This window comes from Protopterus annectens, chromosome 3.part0 (assembly GCF_019279795.1).
Source record: "Protopterus annectens isolate FY-2018-M chromosome 3.part0, PAN1.0, whole genome shotgun sequence".
Classification (NCBI taxonomy): Eukaryota; Metazoa; Chordata; order Ceratodontiformes; family Protopteridae; genus Protopterus; species Protopterus annectens.
The window spans coordinates 1190717577-1190736959 of NC_056731.1; the positions used below are offsets into that span (position 1 = coordinate 1190717577).

The 19383-nt window shown below is 40.2% G+C and overlaps 1 protein-coding gene across 2 annotated transcripts in view; it reads right to left on the bottom strand.

Annotated features, from left to right (window-relative positions):
* NSUN2 (NOP2/Sun RNA methyltransferase 2) overlaps nt 1-19383 on the bottom strand; it is a 1231765-nt gene that overhangs the window by 293039 nt on the left and 919343 nt on the right. The window lies entirely within an intron of this gene.

Below are 19383 nucleotides of genomic sequence, written 5' to 3' on the forward strand. Positions count from 1 at the left end.
TTCTGAAATATAAGAAAAAAAAAACAAATCTACGTTTTTGCAGGGGGAGGCTCTCCAGTTCGATTCTTGGCTGGAGTGCCTTCTGCGTGGAATCTCCATGTCCTTCCTGCAGTTGAGTGAGTTTTAAAGACATGCAGGTAGGTGTGTGTCTGTGTGTGTGCACGTGTGTGCCTTCTGTGAAGGTTGGGCGCTGGGCTGGCAACTTGACACCATAAAAACTTCACTGCCAATCAATCTGCAGATCGGTGATCCGCTGTGGTGACCCCTAACCGGGAAAAGCAGAAAGACATTGCTTTTTGTATAAGCCGTACTTATATCAGCAAGGCCTACTACTATTAATTTTCAACAGATAAACAAAGGCCATCCTACCTCCTGCAAAAACCTGCCTGAACCAAATCTACCAAATCCATTTCTATCTCCGTCATTCTTTTAGCAATTAACACAAGACAATGGTATTCATGGTTTAGCAATGTTATTGGATGATATGACTTGGGAAGTGTTTCTGTCCATGTCTTTCTTATGTATTACTTGCTACTAATCCATTATTACAACATTTGGAAACTATTCCATATTTACAAGAGAATTTATCAACTTCTATCAGTTCTAGTTCCTCCAGTCTAATTTCTTGGTCCCCTTAACCTTCTCTAGATTGCCAGGCATGAGTAAGTCTTGCATGACCTGCCTTTCTCCTCCATCCACAACCCCAGTTACTCTAACATCTTATTCACTGCAACCCTTTTTCTTGTTCCTTCATTTGGTAAATGGCTCCCACATTCTCAGTATCCTAAGTGGGTCTATGTTAAATGAACGAACGATCAAAATGTCGGGTACAACATACTAACAACATTTGATCGATCGTTCATTTAATCGGACACTCCAAATGCCGAAATTTGGAGTTCAGAAATGTTTTGGTCGGCCATCCCAGTCAGTGTAGCGTGTGACGTGGGCACGCTACACTGTTCAGAATGGCGACGTCGCAGGCTGCTTTGTTTAATATACCAACTCTGAGATCGCTGTACATTGGGGAAAGGGCAATTTCCTGGTAATCGTTTGCTGCGATTACCGGCAAATTGCCCTTTCCCCAATGTACAGCGATCTTGGAGTTGGTATATTTAGTTAGGGGGGTGTTGGGGGCACAGCCCCCCACTTCACTTTAAAAGTAGGTGTGTTTGTGTAGGTGTGTTAGTGTTTGAATGATGTGAGTGTGTAAGGGTTTGTATACACTGGTTGTATGTGTGTGTTTTGTATGTTAGTGTAGGGGAGGTGTGGGAAAAACAAAATCTTTCGATTTTGCTGGTTTCAGGCTTTTGAGGGTTTGAGGTTTTGAACTTACGATCATAGTGTGTCGAGTATGTTGTACTCGACATTACGATCGTTCGTTCACTTAACATAGATCCTACTAAGTGTCACTGCGAAAAAATGTTGTACCTTGGGAAAATTTTCAAAAATATATATTTTTAACAGCCAGTATTACCATCATTTTTTCATATTTTCTATCCTGTCTACACTCTCCGTCTTCTCTCAACTCCCTTTTCTCTGCCATATTTCTCTATTATGTTTGATCATGTCTCCAAAGTGGTAAGAAAGGCAAACTATATTGCTCATCTCATAAGCAAGGTGCACTGTCTCCAGAAAAAAGTTATTATAACCTCCCTGTACTCTTCTGTCATCAGGCCAATAATTGAGTACAATTCCCCTTTTGGTATGCATCTTTCCAAGCACCTGCAGCAATTGGAGAGACCACAAAGAGTTCTCACAAGGAAAATTCAAGGTCTTCAGCATCTCTCCTATGAGGACTGTCTGTAATCACTGTCACTTTATTCTGTTTCATACAGACTGCTCAGACACAATCTCTGCCTTGCATATAAGGCAATCTTTGACCCTGCTTTACTGGAAATGCTGCATATCCACAAGTTAAATGGTACACGGGATACTTGCTCTAATGGCCTTAAAAATTAACAGAACTTGCTGGAGGGGCAGATTTGTCTCCCAGAGGTTAACACACCTTTGGAACAGACTCCCACTTCATGTCAAGCAGAGCACCTCATTGGCCCTCTTCAAATGCAATCTGGATGATTGGATGGGTAACCGTAAGTTAACCCATGTCCCCCTTGGACAGGGGTGATAGGTGCTGATCGTGGAAATAAGGGCAAAACTTGGCTAGGCTTGTAAGGGCCCCTAGGGTCATTAGTCTAGTAACCTCCTATGATCCTATTCCTTCCACTTTCTACTTTACTTTTTGTTCTTTTTTTAGTATATTTCCTTAAATCAGCTTAAAATTGTAACTCTTGGCACTAGTCCCTCCCACTAATCTAAGAAGTCATGCAAGCCATGTCAAAATCTTGCCATTTACTCAAGTATGTTTTTAACCTGCATACTGTCAGACTGACTATACCTGTAAAAAGTACAGTTGTGTACACTTACCATAAATGTAGATGTTTGAGTGTATTCACTGTTGCAATCATTACATTCAGGTAATCTGCTGGCAGGTTGCCCTCAGTCGGCCTGAACAACAAAGTCTTGGGTCCTGCATCGGTTGCTGTCTCCTCTTCCATGACGTCAGATCGTCAGGGGTATAAAACATGCAGCAGACTCCATTTTATTTGGTTTTTCTTGCCCCAGATGTCAGGTGCCCCCCAAATGGGGAGCAAAAATATATATATAAATAAACAGTAAATATATATAAATGCACTTTTAGAAACAAACTTTACCTTCAACTAAAAGCAAATACACCCCAAAGGCTTTTGAGTATAGTGAAGGAAAGAGAAAAGGTATAAAAAGGGGGATGGCGGGTGGGTACCCTGGAATGCAACAGTGAATACACTTGAACATCTACATTTATGGTAAGTGTACATAACTGTACTATGCTCTTCGTGTTTCACTGTTGCAGTCATTACATTTGAGTAGAATCCGAAAGCTATGGCTGGGAGGATGGAACTAAACAGCATTAGGAGCGGCTATAAGGCCCTGCAGGACTGCAGTGGCAAAGCCTGCCCTGGATTTGGAGATGAGAGGTAAATGATAATGCTTTGTGAAGGTATGAACAGAGATCCAAGTAGCAGCTTCTAGAATGTCTTTGGATGGGACCCCTCAGAGAAAAACTGCTGAAGCAGAGGCAGCCCTGGTGGAATGTGATCTGATCCCCTTGGGCACAGGATTACCATGGTGTAAATAGCAGAAATGAATGCAGTGGCTTATCCATTTAGAAATAGTCTGCTTTGATATAGCCTTCCCCTCCGATCCTGCAGCAAAAACTACCAGTACTTGCTCAGACTTTCTTAGAAATTTGGTCCTATTTAAGTAGAATCTTAGTTGTCTGTGTACATCCAATGAATGCAGAATCCACTCCCCCTTGTTCTGCGGATTTAGGTAAAATGTTGGCAGGTGAATGGTCTGGTTAAGAGCCACATGTGATACCACCTTAGGCATAAAAGAAGGATTGGTCCTGAGGGACACCCTGACCAGGTAAAATATAATAAAAGGCTCCACTGCCATGAGAGCCTGTAGTTCTGAAACCCTTCTTGATGAAGTGACTGCCAAAAGAAAAGCGGTTTTCCAAGACAGAAATTTTATATCTGCAGTAGCTGCAGGCAGGTTGAGTTTTTCCAGCACAAAATTGAGGTCCCATGCAGGAGATGGTGCTCTTCTGGGAGGCCTTACATTTTTGGCCCCTCTAAGATACTGTTTAAGCAGTGGATGAGAAAAGAGGGGAGGCTCTGTGTTGTAATGAGCCGAGATAGTGGAGGCATGGATTCTTATTGAAGAAAAAGATAGGTTCTTGTCGAGCATCTCAGTCAAATTTTGTAAAATCTGAAGAATATTGGGCTTTGCTGTGTCTATTCCTTGTGCTTGGTTCCAAGCACAAATCTCTTCCATTTATCAGCATAAGATTTTCCAGTACTAGGCCTTCTGGCTTCCAAAATGATATCCATCACAGATTTATTGAGAGGTGTTGTTTGAATAATTAGTTGATTAGCCATGCTGCAAGATTCAGAGTTTGGAGCAGAGTGTGCAAAATTTGATAGTTCTGCTGAGACAGTAGATGAGGTACTTGAGGCAAGTACCATGGAGGAAGGTGAGACATATTCCTTAGAAGCTGTACCAGTGCTGACAAGGCCAGTACAGAGCAATTAGGATCATTTTTGGTTTTTCCCGTCTGACTTTTAGTAAGACCTTGGAAAGCAAAGGCAGAGGGGGAAAGGCATAGACTGATAGGTTTTTCCAGCTGAAGGATAGAACATCCACTTTCCATGCTTTTTTGTGATGAGTTCTTGTGCAGAATTTGTCCAACTGATGATTTTGGGGAGAGGCAAATAGATCTATTTCTGGGCTCCACCATTTCTGTGTTAACACGCTGAAGATTTGTGGATCCAGTTTCCATTCGTGCGGGTCCATAAGATTTCTGCTTAGGTCGTCTGCCAGAGTATTTTGCTTTCCTGGCAGGAATTGAGCTTGAAGATGTATTTGGTAAGTCAGGGCTGTGTTCCACAAAGCCATGGCTAGTCTGCAAAGGGGTAGGAATGTGTACCCCCTGCTTGTTTGTGTACCACATAACCGTGGTGTTGTCCGTCTTTATCAGTAGCTGTCCTGGATGAAGTAAGTCCTTGAAGGCTGTCAGGGCATTCTGAACAGTTAGCATCTCTTTCTGGTTGATATGCAGATGGCATTTGGTTTGGGCTCCATTTGCCCTGAATGGATCTCCCTGCCATGTGGGCCCCCCAAGCATAGTCTGTTGCATCTGTAGTTAGGGTTTGGGTGGCAGGGGGTAGAGTGAATGACAGTCCCTTATTTTGGTGACATGTCTCTGCCCACCAAAGAAACTCCTGTTGTAGGCAGGGAATGAGAAGAATCATTGTTTCCAGACTGTGACAATGTTGACTCCATAAACTTTTTAGGTACAATTGAAGTTTCCTCATATGCAGTCTCACATATGGAATTAGTAGAATGCAGGATGCCATGAACCCCAAAGCCTGCAGAATTTGTCTTGCAGATAACTGGGTTTTTGTTGCCATTTGTTTGAAGTATGTTGTCAGTTGCCTTTGCTTGTCTGGTGTGAGGTAAGCCATCTGGGCAGTTGTATTCAAGCTTGCACCCAGGAATGTAATTATTTGAGAGGGTAGCAGTTGTGACTTCTTTTCATTTATGGTGTACCTTATGCATGCTAGAAGCTTTTTTACAAACACCAGATGTTGAAGAAGAGTGTCTTTGTCCTCTGTTTGAATGAGACAGTCATCCAGATAAGGATACATTTGAATGCTTCTTTGTCTGCAGAATGCAATTACTGATGCCAGGCACTGTGTAAAGACCCTGGGTGCAGTAGATAAGCCAAAGGGCAGTGCAGAGAATTGGTAATGCAAAAAGCCTGCTTTGAAGCGGAGGTATCTTCTGCACAATTCCCTTATTGGGATATGCAGGTATGCCTCTTTTAAGTCAAGAGTTACTAACCAAGCATTCCTGCCCAGCATAGGCAGTAGCTATTTAAAGTCAGCATTTTGAATTTTGGAATGTCCAGGAACATGTTCAGAATCGATAAGTCCAGTATTGGATGCCAAGAATTGTCTTTTCTGGGTACCAGGAAAAGTCTTGAATAAAAACCTTGCCCTTTTTCCTTTTCTGGTACCGGTTGAATAGCCCCCCCCCCCATATCCATGAGGGACATGAATTGTCTCTGGGCCTCTGCCCACTGGTTTTGTGGCAGATCCAGTCATCCATTTGGAATTGGCAAAGTATGGAAATGAAATCGGTACCCCTGGGATACTATGTTTAATACCCACTTGTCCTGGGTAATTAACTGCCAATTTTGAGCATGAAGTGCTAGTTTTCCCCCCAAGGGAGCTGCCAAAAGATAAGTGCTTGGTGCTGGTAGAGGAAAGTAATTGAGACTGCTTACTGTAGGGTTGTGCTTTGTTTCCTCCAGATTTGGAGGTGGAAGCACCCCATTGCTTTGATCTGTAAGAACCCTGTGATTAGTATCTGGGGCCTTTTGAGCGTCTGGATTTGCCCTGAGTGGCTCTGCTGGACACAGGAAAGGACCAATTTTTAGTAGGCCAGTGCCTACTGAACCTGGGTGGCTGCACTTGAAAGAAATCTTTTACAGTTTGCATAGACATAGCTTTGTCTTCCATTTTCTTTAAAACCTCTTCTGCCTTATTACCAGAGTATCATGCTGCAAAGATGCATCCAACAATTTAGCTTTAACATGATCAGGCAAATTTTGCTCCTTGAGCCAGGCATGCCTTCTAATCACAGATCCAATAATGGCGGCCCTACAAGAATCCTCCAAGGAATCAAAACCACATTGCAAAGTATGCTTTCCAACTTGTTCTGCTGAATGCAATAATTCCTGTAACTCTATTTTCCACACAATCAGAAATCAACATAATTTTCTGTTTCAGTAAGCCCATAACAAGCTGTTGATATTTAAGCATATGAAACTGAGAGTTTAAATCCCTGACTGCCAAGGTTGCAGACGTATAAACCTTCTTACCCCATCTATCCAGCGCCCTGGAATCTCTATCAGAAGAGGTAGGATTTTTGGCTGCAGAGGCCTTTACACCCTTGGGACCCTGAGGAATAGTCTCAGGATCAGCAGCAGGATTTTTGAAAAGAAATTTGTGGGAGTCAGGAACCCTGTAATATCTGTCTGGCTTAATAGGAACCAGAGGCAGGGAATCAGGAGCCATGCTTGATTCCGAAAACACATCATCAACAATGTCTAATACAGGAGGTATTGCCAAAGGCCTGTGCTGAGGAAGAAGGAAATCCCCAAGCCTTTTGTTTGATTCAGAGAAGTCCTGACTCTCCCAGTGAAAATGTTCCCTTAAAGTATGCAGAGTCTCTCCAAAAGAGTAATCCTCAGGAGGAGATGCAGACGGGATGGATTCCTCTGCATCAGAATCCTCATAGGGTGGAAAAGATTCCTGATCAGAAGAGGAATTAGAAGAAATGGAAACCTGATCTGAAGATTCATAATCAGTGCCTTGCCTAGGCCTCTTAGCGGGGGGGTTGGGAACCCCTGATCAAGGTAATTAAATCCTCAGCCATTTTGATCATCTGTTTTTTAGGTATAGGGGCCTGAGCACGTGGCTCATGCTTTGTTTTTTTTAGACATTGAAATTGTTTTTGACCTGGTTTTTATTGCTGGCGTCAATTTAATATAAAAATGTTGAGGCCAGAAAACACCCTCAGAAGCCAGTGCCTGCTCAGCGGCTCTGGACCCATCCAAGAGAGATACATCCGCGGGTTCAATACTCTGGGAATCTCGCGGCATACCTGACTCCAAATGGGTCTTGGTAGAGGCCTGAGACTCAAAAGTATCAGGTATCAGGGGCTGCGAAAGCGACTCAACTGAATAAAGGCGAACCGGCGACTGGCTTAGGAGAAGCTTCGTCGTCTGTTTTGGACCTTGACAGTCTGTCTCTGTCTTTTTCTTTGCGTTTTTTATAAAGTCCGGTAGTCAGATTGCTAACCAACGACATTTCAGGACAATTAAATCTCGAACCAAAATATTTAGAAGCAAAAATATATCAACGCTTAATAGTGCGTTGGTTAAATCTAGCACAAAACCGACAGCAAGGCACGTTGTGATCAGGGCCTAGGCAAGGAATACAGTACAAATGAAAAACCTTATGAGGTATTTGCTTCCCACAAGTAATGCAATTATTAACTTTTACTGACATCGGTAAGAAGTATGAAAAAGTTTCCCCAACGGGGTAATTCGCTTTAGTTTGAAGACTGCAGTTCTGAAACTCTAATACGAAAATTTCAGGAGTCGGCCGACCGGCACTTGCGACTGCTTCGGGCACCGCGCGGCAAGAAAGACTGAATAAAATGGCGTCGGCTTCATGTTTTATACCCCTGACGACCTGGCATCATGGAATAGGAGACAGCAACCGACACAGGACCCAAGACTTTGTTATTCAGGCCGACCGAGGGCAACCTGCCAGCAGATTACCCGAATGTAATGAGTGCAACAGTGAAACATGAAGAACATCTGCCTGGTAGGGGAGGGGAGAGACAAATCTTCTACCATATTAACCTTATCTCTACGGAGCAAAATCAGAAAAGATAATCATATGCACCGTGACCTTGTTCACTATCCGTAGATATGACATTTGTCAATCTGCAAATATGTTTAATTTCTATAACAGGAACAAGTATATACCAGCGTTGCTCAGCTTTCAACTGTAATGTCACAAGTAGCAGAAGTAAATCCCAACTGGAACAATAGAAAAAGCAGGTGCAATCTTCAATAAGCAACCCAGTTAGTACGATAAAACTTGAGCTTGTCTTTTTGTCCAAATAAAGGATTTATCGTACTAACTGGGTTGCTTATTGAAGATTGCACCTACTTTTTCTATTGTTCCAGTTGGGATTTACTTCTGCTACTTGTGACATTACAGTTGAAAGCTGAGCAACGCTGGTATTTGCTTGTGGAGTTTTCCTGTTACTGGTTTGTGTTTCTTTTACTTTTTAGGAACAAGTATATATCCACCACAGAGTCTTCCCTGTATGGAAAGCCTTACTGCTTTAGGGCCAGCTTGCATTTATCTTCTAAATATTGTATTCAAGTCTTCTATCTACATTACTAACTCCTACTTTGACTGAAATCCACTCCCTCAGCACTGCTGTCCACTCTGTTTTCCAAATTCCTAGGGAAATATAAAGATTTATAATACTAGCTTACACGCTATCCTTACAAAACAGGAAAACCACCAAGTGTATTTGTTGTGGTCTGAAATATCTGAAAGAGCACCTCCCCCCCTACCCAGCATTCAGTATTTCAACTCCTTCTCCTAAGCCCAACCTGGAGAGGTGAAAAATACCCTTTCTGTGCACCTTCTAATTAATAACTTCTGGTGATCTCAGTTGCCTAAGTGGGTTTTCAGTAAAAGAAAAAGTTCTACAGTGTTTCCATAATGTAAAAACTCTGGCTTACATAACAGATGAGGTTAAACCATTCGCATTCCAAGAAAGTAACCACCACCTGGTGGTGTAAATGCTGGCTCTAGGTGATTTGGTTATACTGACTAATGTGTCAACATGCCACACCAACTTCATGAGAAAATGGGAAAAAGGGGCTTGATGATTATTACTCTTGTACCAACATTCCAGTCTGAGACAAGAGGAAAACAAAACACACCCTATCACTAATTTTCTGCCATATGAAGCAGAAAATTGTCCCTTCACCATAGCCTTCACATCTAGACTATAGTACTTGGCAATTCATTCTTTACTCTTTTCTTTCCCTAGTTTATCAAAGTCAGCACCGTTTTGTTGATGGACTGTTTACATACCTTTTATTCTCACACCAATCTAAGTAACTTAACCACATCAGTTATATTTAAAATGATGCTTACTCTGCCATGCAAACATCATCCAACTAGCAAAAGAAGCCTATAACTAAACACATATAAAACTTACTCTCCTGTGATGCTTCTTCTGCCATCCAAACATCCTCCAACTAGCAAAAGAAGCCTTTAACTAAACGCAAGTAAAATTTACTCTCCTGTAATTTTCGTTTTTAAGTCTATACTTAAGCAGGGTCAGCAATTTTTAATCTCGCTTGGTACAGAGAACTACCAGCTATAGACTGGGGTAATTAAATGCCTTACTCATAAGTCCTGCAAATGGTTGTAAAACGGTAACCAAAATAAAGACAGACTTTTAATTTGAATCTTTATATGATCACAGTAATAATATCAGCGGTGGTACAGTGGTAGCGTTGTTACCTCACAGCAAGTGGTTCTCCTGTTCAATTCTCGGCTGGAATGCCTTCTGTGTGGAGTCTGCATGTCCTCCCCGCGGTCAAGTGGCCTCCAAAAGACGTGTGAATGGGCGTGCCTTTGCAGAAGGTTGGGCGTCGGGCTGGCAACTCGGCACCATAAAAATCGACTGCCAATCATTAGCGGACTGGAGTTCCACTGTGGCGACCCCTAACCGGGAAAAGCCGAAAAGACAAAAAACATATGATCACAGTAATAATGGAAAATTTCTCAAACCCTCTTGCCACCAACTTTCTAACTTAGCTGTCAAATTATTCTTTGCCAATTTGTGCCACATATCGACTCCACCTGCCAAAGCATAAAAAAAAAAAAAAAAAAAAAAAAAAATCCGGTTGCACCTTATTAACTTTGTAAGTCCTGTATCTGAATTACTATTTCTACCTCTTACAGTGTCTTTCATATTCAGTCTCATATCTTGCCAAAACAGCTTAGAATTATGGCAGCTAAAAAAGCATTTGACAGGGTACACTGGAAAAAAAATTGTGGAAAATACTACTGACAATGAGATTTTTGCATTCTCTACTGCAACTGTTGCACAACACGTACAAAAATTTAGAGACAAGAATAAAGTTAATGGAAAAGTTGCAACAACATTTAGGACAAATAGGGGCACAAAACAGGGGTGGCCACTTTCACTATTACTTTTTGCCCTATATTTACAGCCATTGTCAATCAAGATTCAATCAGATATAGCAGGGTGGCCAGGCATAACACAGTGCAGGTTAGCTTTATTTGAAGAAAACAGCTTGCAATCCAGACTGTAAGGGGACATTCTCTCCTTTAAACTTAGTTCAACCATCCTTGTGTCAGAGTCAACCTATCTTACTCACAGTGCGCACCCCAGCTAAATTATCAGCTACTTCACCAAACAGATTGTTTCTAAATTTAAAACCACTTCTCCTAATACACAAGCACAATTTGAGAAAGACAATCTTTCTAAAGGCTTCATCTAACTTAATGTCTTGCACTTACAGTACTACTCCTCTTGCTTCTTTGTTTTCAAGCAACTCCATGCCCTTCTAAGCCAATTACAGATTAGGTCATTGCCAGAGTACAAACATTACAACAAAACTGTATGGCATCCCCTGGTTCTTAAGTTCCAATTCACATTTTCTAAAATATTTGTAATGATGTGAGGTAGTGCCAGCTATGCCATAGAGAGTAGGGCAGTGCACGTGTAACTTGCTAGCATAGTTATCTGGAATTTTGTAAAGAATTTTATGTCATTTGAATAGCAAACTGATTTGTACAGATGCTGGTATTAAAATGTATTTGTAAAGTTGCTTATGTTAAAAATGTAACAACAGCGGGTCCTAATGGACAGAAAAGAACTATACATTTTTGTAACTGATGAAATGTATATATGTTAACAGAGGATGCAGGAAGGGAAGGGATTAAGCTCAACTCACGTTACTTTAAGAAAAATAGCCAGAAATTAAATGACTTGGTTTAGGCCTTAAGATTTTATCACACAGGCCTGAATGCAGCCAGAGACGTAATGCCTGGGATATTACTGTCCTTAGTGGTGAACTAATTGCTACCCTGGGGTGCTACAGAATGGCTGGTTAGTTCCTACAGGAGGGATGCTGGAATTGCTTTACAGTCTCCAGATGCTGGACGAAGCATTAGCAAAGTTCTAGGTGTGTATTGTGATATATCTGTGCCAGATCATGGCTCAAGTTTCTAGTGAAGGAGGTAGTGTGGGAACCACTGAATCAGGTGAGCAGATGTGATATCATTCTATAGCCAGCAATGAAATGATTGTTGGATATTAGTGAGAGGTGTGATAGTGGCACTCAGCAGTCGGTTTTTAGGAACCCGACAACAAAGACCACTCACCCACTTCATCTTGCCTTGATCTAGCCAGTAAGTAGAGAACAGTAATTCTTTAGTAAGTAAGGAAAATATAGTGAGATTAGTTAAATACTGATTTTCTGTATCTGTCTGAATCTTTCCAGCTGTGTTGTTTTTATATTTCCTATGAAATGAAACTCTGGTGTTAATTGTAAACAGATGTATTTTCATGTTTTCTATTTTATAATTTATTATCAAATATATCAGTACCTTTCATTGTGTCTAGTCTTTTAGAAAATATTTTAATCCTTGAGAGTAAATACATTTATTTGGTGACACTATGGGCTTCATGCTCCTGAAAATCTTGCTGCTTCGCCAAACATTACCATTTGTATAAGTACTAATTTTACTGAGAGTAACTGGGTACCATGGTAAGAGTCTTAAAAGTAGCTGGCTGGTGGCAGTGAATCTACCTTATAGTCTAGGTAAAAGTGTTGTAGCAGGTAAATCTGTGCCAGCCTTTCCCAGGTGTGTGTGTGTGTGTGTGTGTGTGTGTGTGTGTGTGTGTGTGTGTGTGTGTGTGTGTGTGTGTGTGTGTGTATGAAAATCAAATCACAAAGTGTGTGTGCCAGCTGCTTGAACAGGGACACACAGCACTGGTTTCTGCAAAGAGAAACGTGGAGTCTTATTTAGGGCCTGGAGAGGAAAACCTAACCCCAGGATTGGAGTGTGCTCCCTGTGTACTCTTAAGGAAAAATGTGCTTGGCTCAGACAGCTGCATCTGAAAATATTGTGTGTATCCATTTTTGTTGTAAGTGAATGTCCCCCCACTGGGGTTAGTGGTGAGGAGTGAGGCTTCTTGATTACTGGAACCACAGCACAAGTTCAAACAAACGCTTGTAAAAACTTTAATAAAACTACATGTACAGGACTTAACATGCAGTTTTTTATCAGACAGTGATCACATGACATTCATAGCCAACAAAATCTGAACAAATTAAAACTCTTTCATTATGTAACAATTATATAACTTCCTAAAACCATATAAATTATCTAATGCAAAATCTATAAATATATACACACATGTGAATGTATATACACAAAATAATTAAATGTAAACAATACCTTCATCTCTTTAATTGCACAGCAGTTAGTATCAAGTCAGTATTGGTTAAGAAGCAAATGCAATAAAAGAGATGAAGGTATTTACATTTATTTTGTGTATACACATTCACGTGTGTGTGTACGCGCGCATATATATATATATATATATATATATATATATATATATATACACACAGACACATAGATGTTGCATAGGTAATTTGTATGGTTTTAGGAAGTTATATAATTGTTACATGATGAAAGCGTTTTAATTTGTTCAGATTTTATCGGCTATGAATGTCATGTGATCACTGTCTTTTGATATAAAACTGCACGTTAAGTCCTGTATATGTAGTTTTATTAAAGTTTTTACAAGCTACGAGCATTTCTTGGTTTGAATTTGTGCTGTGGTTCGTGGAATTTATATTAGACCTCATTTACTGCAAGAACTTGCCCTTTTTCTTCTTTGGACTGCTGTCCTTGATTACTGGCCCAGAGGAGGGACGTCAAAATACTTTTAAAGCAATTCTTTCTATGTAGCTACCTAAAAATATATGACTGCAGCAAAGCCCACAGACAATGTCTCTTACCAACAAATACAACGAAGAACAAAGACCAGGAGCCCAATTAATAAAATGTATTCCTCTCTGACATCTCGGCATACACTGCCTTCTTGGAGTACACAATTACTTCACATCAAACACTTACTTTATATACATTACTAAATAAGCAATTAAACAATAAAGTCATCAATTAATATCATGAAATACTTAAAAGGCACTTCCTTTAAAGCAATATGTGCCAATTAAAATCAACATTCATACCCTTAGGAAACAAAGTATCAAACTTTAACATATACACTGCTTCTTTATAAAGAAGTTTATTCTTACTAATGCCCTCACCCAAAAAAGCCACAGTCTATTTTTTTCCAAAATAGTTGCTTGTAAACCACAAACAGAACTGCCATGTGCTTCTAAAAAATGTTGTGCTACTGAACTCTGTTCCTTTTTATTTAGTATACCACGAAAATGTCTCTTACATGTATGCATAAGACTATTGCTTCACCTCATCATAACAGACAATTTAGATATTAAGAAGGAACATAAATGTTACTTATTTGTTCACTGTACTCAAATGCACATACATATAACAAAAATATTTTAAAGGAGACCAATACGAGGTTAGTTCTTACTTCAACAATCTGCTTCAAGAAAAGATTTACCTGCCTTATTCCTGTCTCTTCCTCCACTCGGGTACTGGTAACCACTGAATTCTGCTTGTCTGCCCAGATAACACTGTGATATCAGTGAAGTGTTCTTTGTGCCTTCAGAGATTACCCTCTTCCTCTCAAACGCAAGCTATCAATTCAATTGATTCATGTTTGTGCACCTTAGATATTTCCCCAGTTATGGCACTTCTCAATCACTTTATTTTGAAGGACAGGAACACAGGGCTTACTAATTTTACATTAACCCTACTCCAAATAAAATCCGGTATACAGCATCATCAGCCATCAATTTGTTTCATAATTATTGCTTTGATACTATAGCATGTGGGTTTTGGCAATTAACAGCTCTAATAACCAGGGTGAAAAATGTAAATATTTTCTTGTGAAATCTAGTCAGTATATGCCTCTTCTTATCACTGGAAAGTATACTGTTATCAAAGACAAATTGCAGATTATTGCAGAACAAGTCTCCCTCTGATACTCACACTCACCAATAAGAGCTCTACTTTGGTAAACTATTGGGGGTACTGAAAAAGTGTTAAAACTTAAATGCTAGAAAATTCAATATTGTTGCATTTGGCAGACAATCTCTTCCCTCAGTGCACTGCAATATAAACACACCACTATAAAATAAAAACAGAGTTCGGGACCTTGGAACTTCAGTTAATTGCTCTCTTTCTTTTGATCGTCAGTAAATAACAGTAGTCATGAAATCTTTAAACTCAGCACAACTAATCACCAAGGAAAACCATTCAGTTCTAAGATAATCACCATTCTTTTTATATACAGCACTAACTAGACCAGTTATTGAGTACAGTGTCACCTTTAGGATATACCCCACTAGACATATAAAACAACTAGAAATGTGAGAGAGTCTCCTGACCAAAATCATCACAGGCTTAAGATCCTAAGCTACCAGAAGAGGCTGTTAAGTACTGCCCCTTTATTCAGTATCTTACACACGTTTGAGGGGATACCTATACCTATCCTACCATGCCACCAGTGACTTGGTTGTCCCTGATCTCTTATCTCCACAAGTTTAATACTTTCACTGACGCTAGAAACAAAGACCTAAATCTTCAACAACAGATAAAACACAGCAGAGAGAGAGGTTAATCACAGACTGTCTACACCACCACTGGAACAGACTTCCCCAGCATCCTTCAAATGCACCCCTAGCTAACTGGATAAGTCCTCACAAATTTATACCAGGACTGACTGGCCTAGCCCTCTTTCAGAAAGGGGGAACAACTTGAGGGTGGGTACTGGCAATGCATACATGGTCCTAAAACACAGGTGCTTAGAAAAATCTATAAATTTGGCTTCTGGTTCCCACTGAGATGACTGTAACTATTTATAATCTGGGAGATTCTGTGAGCTCAATGGAACTGCAAGATGACTGGGAGGAACACAACGAGATAAAACAAACAGGAGACTGCTTTTCTTTGCAGTAGTAGAAGCATGATGACTGCAAAAGCTGAACATTTCCATTTGAATACAAATGAATGGACAGGAAACAAAAAAGCAAACTGAGCAGGACAGTGCACACAGTATGTTTTTCTTGCGTACTACAAACAATTCAGAGACTCTTACTCAACATGCATGCAAGATACAAGAAGTGAATCTTGTACTGTATTATGTAAGCTTGACTTCTAGGATTATAAATATAGATTACTAATTAAAATAATTATATTTGAGAATAATGGAACATGAAGGGATAATCCTCTTTCACTTTTGGTTTAAATAGCAGAACTGCACCTTATTTTAATGCTCTGGGTTACAGTAGCCCTTCAAAGGTTTTACTAAGCTAAACCAAAGGAAACTATTGAGCAGGTTAGCCATATCAACCAATACCACTGGACACTAACAATGTCCTCCATTAAAGTAAACTTTCTTTACATATCCTCAGTGAAAATTTGTGATCACACATCCAGTCATCCAAACTGGCTTTAAAGGCTGCTAGGAAAATACTTTGCTGGATAGGCAAAGGCAAGCTTATTCCAAAACCAGGTATACATGTACCACTTGGTTTTGTTTATGTGACAGTAGAGGTTTAGGTCTGTAAAACACACATTTGCTTTACCAAGGATTCTATTAAGGTGAAGGAGTTTAAACAGTGCATGGCTTTTCACAGCAGTGAAGGCCAAGCACAGATCACTCTGAGTAAAAGGGCAGGGCTTTTAGTCTATCAGAGTAGCTGAAGGTACTGAGACCAGAGAACTTAATGGAGAGAGAAAATGTTGAGGTCCCTCAAGTTGTTTAGGTACTTAGTGAGATGCATGTTGAAGGGTGCTTTACACTTAATGGATCTAATAAATGAATAAAGTGGGACTACTAACTTCTTTAGACCGTGATGAGTGAACGTAGAGGATCATTTTGAGAAAAAAAGATTTTCTAACCACCACAGAAGTGGTGGTTAAAAAAGAGTGTTATCAACATAAGTACTCAAGTCCCTGATGTCAAATTTAAATGGAATGTTATTGATATGGTAAGCACTAGTAATGCTAAACTTAAAGGAAACAATACTGTATTTTCAGATGTTGAAGGCAAGGCCATAATTAATATATCAAGCATTTGTTTAGTCCAGCAAGGGGAACTTGCGTATCAGAATGGGATCTGATAACCACCCCCAATTTGCAATCAGTAAATTTGGTTAACCATAGTCCCTCGATATCAGTTTTCATGTCACAGAAATACATAAAGAGGAGGAGACTGAGGACATAGCCCTGCGGAACACCACTGGTGACACTTTTTGTTTTTGTCTAGGGCAAATAACCCCAACCTTAATGGTAGGAGTTCTTTCAAACAAATTACCAATCCAAGAAACTATGTATGGGTTGATGTTGAGTTCGAAGAGGTTGTCAGTATTACTAGCATGAGGTATAGTATCAAAGGCCTTGTCAAGTTCCAGATAAGCATTGTGGACTGCATGCCTCTTATCCATGGCCTCAGTAACCTTTTCAATTCAAGTAGGCTGAGCAGACAGGACTTGTCTTTTACAAAACCGAAATGGTATGCATCCAGGGATACAAGTTCATCTACATCATTGTTTATCAGTTCAGCAATAATACATTCAATAACCTTGCAAATAATGCTAGTTAGACTAATAGGCCTGTAATTCACAAAGTCATATAGAGGCCACATTTATGTAAGGGCACTATAAATGCCATTCTCCACACCTCAGACAAATCACCAGTGGAGAGACTCAGGCTGAAGAGTTGATGGAGGGGGTTTTGCTAGGTGGGACTTTATGATTCTCAGCAGACATGCAGGATGCCATGGAAGTAGTGTCCAAACAGATATCAGAAATGAGGTGGCAGGGGAAATTGAGGGGACAGATGGGAGGGTGAGTGGAATGAACCTGGAACATAATTTGCCCACAACAATATTAGCAATGTCCTTGGGGGTCAGAGAAGGCAGTAACATTAAAGATACATTCAGTATACAACTGTAGATTAATTCTAAGCTTCCAAATATAGCAGAATAATGTCTTATGGCTGTCTTGATTTAGCTGCAATCCTAATTTCACAGTTAGTCTTAAATTTACCAACAGTAATTCCTTCTATAATAACGAAGTTGACATCTTTTAGTGACATTTGCAAGGTTCTTCTTTTTATTAAAGTGTTTGCTGATATGAAAGTTATACAATATGTTTTTAGTTCTAAACTTGCCATTATGCTTACACAATACTGATGCCTCAATGCATCTACCGAAGACCGAGTAAAATTCAAAGTGGTATGTAGCAACGGCAGTTACAAGGTTTGCTGGGGAAGCCCACCATTTGTGATTATCCATAAGATGAGTAAAAAAGAAGTTATGTAACTCACCATAACGTTCCATGTTTGTAGTCCATCTTGCCCTTCATTCTTACATATGGGTTTGGAGCCGATCCTTGGCTCCGACTCGGCCGATTACAAAGCTCGAAGTCCCTCAGTTGGCTCGTGGCAAGTTAGGTATCTCATAGTGCACTAGTAAGAATCCCCAGATCTTGTTTGCTGCTGTCTAAAAAAAAGTGATGGAAGGTATTTCCAGAAGGAACAACAAAGATGAAAGGTCTCCACCCTACAGAAGATACATACTATCTTGTCTCCAGATCCTCCAAGGATACATGGATGGTGGTAGGTGGGTGGGGTTCATAAGAATGAAGGACAAAATGGACTACAAATATGGAACGTTATGGTGAATACACAACTTCTTTATATTCTGTATCTCACCTTCATTCTTACATATGGGACAGCGTCTCTAGCACCTTTTTCTCAGGTGGCTCACGGGAATATACTCCTAAGAACCATGGAACCAAAGGAAGCTCTACCCCCTTGAGGCCAAATCCAATTTGTAATGAGTAATAAAGGTATGAGGAGTAGCCCAAGTTGCTGCTGCACATATACTGTTAATTGGGACTCTGGCCTGAAAGGCAGCAGATGTGGATAAGTATCTGGTAGAATGCAACTTCATTTTAAATGGGAGTTCTTTGCCATTGGAAGAGTAAATAAACGATATACAATTTGAAATCCAGTTTGATAATGTTATCTTAGAGACTGGCATACCTTTTCTTGTCTCAGAAAAAGATACGAACAATTGGTCTGATCTCCTAAGCTCCTTGGTTCTATGTAAATAGAACCTTAACAGTCTGTGAACATCAAGTTGATGAAACTTTTAGTTATGTACTCACCATAACTTCAGATGTTTGGGATCCATCTCGCCTACATTCTGACTGATGGGTTCGGAGCCGATCCCTCGGCTCCGACTCGGCACGCTTATGCCAAAGAGCGAAGTCTCTTATTGGCTGAGCTTACTATATCCCAGGATGCACCACTACCAGTCCCCCAGATCTAGTTTGTCTGCATACATACACAGACACACACGCTGCTTATATAACATCGTCAGATGAAACAAGATAAAAAACAGTAGAACTCAAAACTGTTCAATCTCTTCTGATCTCCAAGGCAGGGGGAAGGAGGGTGGGTATTAGAATGTAGCGAGATGGATCCCAAACATCTGAAGTTATGGTGAGTACATAACTAAAAGATGTTATGTGATCCTATCTCGCCTACATTCTGACTGATGGGACAGCGTCCCTAGCACCTGAATCCTGGGTGGCTCACTGGAAAACACTCCTGAGTACCGTGGAACCAAATGATGCTCGCCCTTTAGATGCCACATCCAATTTATAGTGGGAAATGAAAGTGTGCGGGTTGGACCAAGTAGCCGCAGCACAAATCTTAGAGATAGCGAGCTTGGAATGAAAAGCAATAGAAGTAGCCATAGCTCTGGTGGAGTGAGCTTTGATAGATGTTGTAAGTTGCTTATTTGAAGAGGAATAAGCCTGAGTTATGCAATCTCTAATCCATTTGGAAATAGTAGCTTTCGTGATGGTTTGACCCAATTTATTATCTGAAAAGGACACAAACAACTGGTCTGTTTTTCAAATTTGTTGAGTCCTGTCTAGATAGAAGCGCAATTGCCTGTGAA